We start from the raw sequence: 6,894 nt of genomic DNA on the forward strand, positions 1-6,894 counted from the left end.
CTATTTGAAAATCTTCTTTGCACTTTTTTTATAGATCACCAACTAACATGCCTTCCCATTCATAACTTGGTTTAGTAAAAAAATTGGTTTTACTTGTTTTACCATGAATTGCACCAAAGAGGTGTAATGTATATGCCGATAGAAGCACATACCATATGGTATACAAAGTCATCATGTAGAGAATGTTAGAAACAATAGTCCACCAAGATAATTAAGAGGGGTAGGGACTAATCAATTATCCAACAATTAAAACATTTATCTTCTTTAATCAAACTTACCAATTCAACCATACAAAGATGCACATAGACAGTTACACCAGATATGTTAAATAATGAAACCCTTTATCAGAGGGAAAACCCTAGTGGGAATGATGCCCACAAGATGATGTACTAATATAAATATTCCTTGTTAGAGGATGGACCCTTTTAGGAGCCTATTACAATATTTAGTTCAACGAGACCTTGTTAGGAGATTCCAACCATATTAAGAGTTATGTCAACCTTGTTAGGAGTTGTGGTATAATGTATGCAAGATGAGCCCACTACCCAAACATGCAATTTCAACTAGAAGAAGAGCTCACTGCTGAAACAAGTAATTTATTGTTATCTTCCTCTTTCCTCTATCTTTTCAACCAAACCAATCACTATTAGACCTTGTAGACTAGGTCACAAACCTCATATCCAAATACCAAACATCAGATCACTTAGCAAAACCTTGGTAATGAAGTTTTCTTCAGTTTCATGTTGCTCTTCTAAACTTTCCATTCCACACTCTTTGCTACTTCCAATTCACATTCATCCATATCATGATAAAGAAAAATGTTCTTCCTTTATATTAAGTCCATAAAAAAATTCCCTGAGTTTTCTTTTAGTCCTTCTCAATTAATTATTATAGGAGCACATTAAGAACATGTTACACTTAGTGATAACCTTAATCTTTTGCCTTGCAACTTGATTAAATTTTTGTGCATGCAATATTATGATGAGGGATCTTAGCCATGTCATCAACAACATATCTCCACCATGTCCTCAACTTGAATCCTCAAGATATTAACTCTACTAAGAGATATAACAAGTTTACCAAAGCATGCCTCTATAACTCTATCTTAGAAAAAACATCACCAAAACTTACATAACTTCTTCTAGAATTATCCTTTTTGCTTTTAATGTTAACTTTATATCCCAGATACTCAGAAGTATCTTCCATAACTTTGGGTGGCTAACATGCTCAATTAGCTATCCATACTAAATTAATCCTTCTGATGTTCTTTTGTTAGATACCACAGAAAACATCAAACATGCTATTTAGACATCAATGACAAACTCAGTCATGAATGCAATATATCATCAACATTCATGCTTTGAATCAATCTTCCAACAATTTGTCCAATCTTCCAACAATATCCCCCTTTGGTATTGATGAAAAACTAGATGTATAACATGTAGTTCCAATAATTCCAACAAAAGACTGTCCATCTTCAAATCCTTTGCATCACTCATACTCCCCCATTGATATACCCCATTGTGCTCTGTACAAAAAAAAAATACTGCATACTTAAACTTGTACACTTTAGCATGATGGTTTTTTATGCCAAACTTCTCCCCTATTGACATCAAAGTCAAAGGTTTTTGCAACCAACATCTCTACATCAAACTCTGCAACAACTAACTAGCTCGAGTGTCAAAAGAAACTTTTCAAAACAACATTGACAAGAGTCCTAAATGACTCTATCCATCATACAAACTCCCCCATACTTGAAGCATCAACATCCAGTCTAGACAAAAAGTGGTGCTCTGTTACCTTGGACTGATGCACTCTTGCATCTTTTGCTATGATGTAGGAAGGGGCATAACCCCAAGCATACTTCACAAATACTCAAAAGTCTCTTTGGGAAGAGGCTTACTGAATATATATACAATCTATCATACCATAATCAAAACTTAGATGTTCTCTTCAGATATCTAAATATCCTTTTCACTACTGCATAATGTGCTTCTTTGGGATCAGCCTAGAATCTTGCAACAATTCCAATGGGTTTATATGTTTCCAAACCAAAACTTTTTACTAAATACTTCAATTATTTTGTCTAAGAAATAAAGATTATCTCTTTATTTTGTACAATCTGCAATCCTAAAAAACATTTCATCTCTTGTATCATGCTCATTTCAAATTCTTTCTTCATTTCTTTTGCAAACATCTTACTTTCTTCATCATTTTCTCCAAATATAATGTCATCAAAAAATATTACCAAAATCATCAAACCATCATCAATTTCTTTCCAATATAAATTGGTATCTACCATATCTTTTCTATATCCAAGCTTTGTCAAATCCTTGTCGAAACTTGCATACCAGGTTTTGGGTGCTTCCTTCAATCCATAAAATGCTTTCTTTAGTCTTCATATTATGTCCTTATTATCTGTCAAAGGAAATCCTTTGGGTTTCTCAATGCATACCTATTCTTAATGTTCTCCATTTAGAAATGCTAACTTGACATCCATCTGATACACTTTGAATTTATTCTATGCTGCATAGGCTAAGAATACTCTTACTGCTTCTATTCTAGCCACTGGAACATAAGTCTCCAAATAATCTATTCCTTCTTTCTGTAAGTAACCTTTACATAACAATCTTTCTTTGTTTCTTACAATTTATCCTTGCTCATTCATCTATTTCTTGAATACCCATTTAATTCCTATCACATTCTCATCTACTAGTCTAGGGACCAATTCCCATGTCTCATTCTTTACTATTTCCATGTCTCATTCTCTACTATATGATCCAATTCCTCTTTCATAGTTTGTTTCTAGTAATCATCTTGGCATGCTTCATCTGCATTTTTAGGTTCAACTTGAGATATCAAGCATAGTTCTTCATTAACTCTACTTCTTGTCATCACACCTTTGTCCTTGCTTCTAATGATCTATTTAGATGGGTGATTCTTTATCATGTTCTTTCCTAAAGTAGGAGTTTCTTTCTCAACCCTTGGCTCTACTGAAGGTTTCAAGATTTTTTCCTGCCTTGGCTCTCCTTCATTCTGCAAATCATTGTTAGTCTCAAGAAATACCTCAACATTTCTTGGCTTAGTAACAACATCATCATTTGAATTGTAGTCAACTATTTTCTCTTGAATTATGATTTTCTCATCAATTCTTACATTTGCACTTTCCATAATAGTCTTAGTTCTTTTCAATGATAACATCTACAAGCCTTTTTTTTCAATGAATAACCAAGAAACATACCTTGATCACTTCTAGCTTAAAACTTACCAATGTCATCACGTCTCTTTATGTAACACTTACTTCCAAATATTATGAAATACTTAACTATAGGTGAGTGACCAAACCACAATTGATAGGCTATCTTATTTGTGTCTTTCGTAACTTATACTTTGTTCATAGTATAGACTATTGTATTCATAGCTTCTCTCCAAAATGTCTTGGATACATCATTGTCTGCTAACATAGCTCTTGCTACTTCTATAATAGACTCATTCCTTCTCTTTGCAATGCCATTTTGTTTAGAGGTTATTGGGGTTGATAGCTATCTTTTAATTCCATTTTCCTCACAAAACTAGTTAAACTCATTCATAGTAAATTCTCCTCCTCTATCTAATCTTAAACATTTAATATTTTTAGTAGATTCATTCTCAACTCTATTCTTGAATATTTTGAACATTTCAAATGCCTCATATTTCTCTTTAAGAAATGCAACCCACATCATTCTAGAAAAATCATCAACTAGAACCATTAAATACCTTTCACCAAAGAATCCATTAGTCTTTGTAGGACCACTGAGATCTGTTTGTATAATCTCCAACTTCACTATTGTAGTAAACTTTTTCTTGGGAAAAGAAGTTTTGTTATGCTTTGCCAAAACACACTCCTTGAAAATTATGTTAGTGAGCTTTACAATCTTTGGAAAATCTCTAACAAAAAAAACTTTACTAGTCCTCACAAAACTATCAAAGTTTATATGATAGAATCTCTTATACCATAACCAACTATCATCTACCTTTGTAACCAAACATATCAATTTAGTAGGATTCAACTAAAATACATTACCTCTAGATGTGGTTCAGGTTCCAATTACCTTTCCATCTTTATCTTTGATCATGCATGTCTTTTCTATGAACTGCATCTGATAACCTTTGTAAACTAGTTGTACAACACTCAAAAGATTGTGCTTTAAACCATAAACAAAGTATACATCCTCAGTGTTAGTTTTACCATCAAGAGTTAAAGATCCAATACCTTTAACTTATCATGCTACATTATTTCCAACTCTGACAATTCCTCCATCTTGAATTTTGAAGTCAACAAACTTGTTCATATCACCAGTCATATGATGTAAACAACTACTATCAATTATCCAATTAGATTTCTTCTCAACCTATGATACCAAAGCTACTTTATCTAGACTTTCTTCTTTAATTGCCACAAATCCAATTTCATCATGACTAGCACTTAATGCTTATTGATCAAAATCTTTATCTTCATTTGCATATAAAAAATCTTTATCTTTTCTAGGATTATGATTTCCCTTATACTTTTTTCCCCTTTAGGATACTTAGATGCATAATGACCATATTCATCACAAGTCCAACACTTTTAAATGATTCTACTACCACATTTTTCTCTTCTTATGAGACAGACTACTACTTCATCAATTTTCCTACCTTCCTTAGAACTACTGCTGCTATAAAATCCTCCTCTAGCACTTGTGCTCCTTGATAGGTTAGGTCAAATATTCAAGGCACTAAAAGCTATCTCTATTCTAGTAAATTCTTTGGACTATCTAAGTTCATTCTCAACTGCTCCAAGTCTTCCAAGCAATCTCTCCTTTCTAAAATATTTGGTACATGATATCAACATCTATATCATCTGAATTGTTGACTTAAGTGATGGTGTTAAATTCTTCAATATCTTCCATATAACCTCATCATCTTCTTTGGTTCCTCCTTGAAATTTAATACCTACAATAATTTCTAATATCCTGCCTACATATGTTCTTATAGATTCAGATTCCATCTTCTTAGCATCTTGAAACACATAAACCCAAATTTGTAGCCTCAACTTCTTAGAATGTGCATCACCTTCAAAACTATTTTCCAAGGCTTTCCAAATCAAATGTGAAGTAGCAAGTGATTCTGCCTAACTATTATCAATTTCACAAACTATAGTAAATAGTGTTTCTCTAGCTATCATGTCACACATGAAAAGATCTCTTTATTCCTCAGAGAAACTTTCCAACTCTTTTTTTCAATGATTGTCTTTACTGATTTTGTTAAGATCGAATATCCTAGACCCATACACAACAAATGTGTCTTCATATTTTCCTTCCGGCTATCATAGTTTGTTCCATCAAACTTCAAACTCTATTTCTTGAACATGTTTTTCGTTGATCTCCCAAAGCTATTAAACTTTTTCTTCAAAGACCTGATGCTCTGATACAAATATTTAGAAACAATAGTCCACCAAGATACCTGAGAGGTATGGGGTGAATCAATTATCTAAAAATTAAAATAATTATCACTTTTAATCAAACTCAAAACATTCAACCAAAGTGAACAATAACCATATAAAGATGCACATAGACAATTACACCAATAAGTTGACTAGGGAAACCCTTGATCAGAAGGAAACCTCAATGGGAATGATTCCCACAAGATGATGTAATAATATAAATATTCCTTGTTAGAGGATGCACCTTGTTAGGAGTGTATTACAACATTCAGTATAATGAGCTCCTATTAGGAGAATTTGAATCACTAAATTAGGAGTTGTACGAACCCTATTAGGAATTGTGGTATAATTGGTATAATGTATGCAAGATTAGCCCACTTCCCAAACATGCAATTTCAACTACAAGAAGAGCTCATTGCTCAAACAAGTAATTTACTATTATCTTCCTCTCTCCTCTATCCTTTCCCCTATCCTATCAACTAGACCAATCATTGTTAGACATTGTAGATCATGTCACAAACCTCAAATCCAAATACCAAACCTTGAATCACTCAGCCAAACCTCACTAACAAAGTTTCCTTCACTTCCATATAGCTCTGCTCAACTTCACATTTTTTACTCTCTACTACTTAAAATTCCCATTCATCCATATCATGATAAAGGAAGATGTCCTTCCTTATATCAAGTCCATAAAAAAATTCCCTAAGTCATTTTTTAGTCCTTCTCAATTAATTATTATAGGACCACATTAAGAACATGTTACACCTAGCGATAACCTTAATCTTCCACCTTGCAACTTGAATAATTTTCTGTACACATAATATTATGACGATCGAGCTTAGCCATGTCATCACCAACATGTCTCCTCCATGTCCTCAATCTTGACCCTTAAGATATCAAATCTACTAAGAGATAGAACAAGTTTTTCAGAATATGCCTTTATAAAATCTATCTCAGAACAAACATCACCAAAACTTACATAACTTCTTCTAGACTTATCCTTTCTACTTCTGACATTAACTACATATAATAGTTACTTAGAAGAATCTCCCAAAACCTCGGGTGGTTATTGGTAATATCCCCATCTTTTTAGCCTCTCAACATAATTCTTAGCCTTTCATTCTTTGAAGGCTAATTGGAGAAATAAGGTGAAATAATTAAATTAATTTATGATCAAGTCATCAAATAATTTAAAAAACTAAAAGTTGACTTTATATTTAATTAATTTAATTAAAAAAGTGACTCAAATAAATATTAAATCATAAGTCACTAAAATAACATTATATTATAAAAAGGGAATCTCCTAGAAGCACAACTAATTATTGTTGGATAGGAGGAAGCTTCTACAAAAGTGCAATAAAATAATATTTATGATTCTTCTAGAAGGGGAGAAGAAATGGAATAAATAGAGGAGAGAGCCTCATTATAGG

This window comes from Cupressus sempervirens, chromosome 5 (genome assembly GCF_028749045.1).
Source record: "Cupressus sempervirens isolate cs-2001-9-10 chromosome 5, ASM2874904v1, whole genome shotgun sequence".
In the NCBI taxonomy this organism is placed as follows: Eukaryota; Viridiplantae; Streptophyta; class Pinopsida; order Cupressales; family Cupressaceae; genus Cupressus; species Cupressus sempervirens.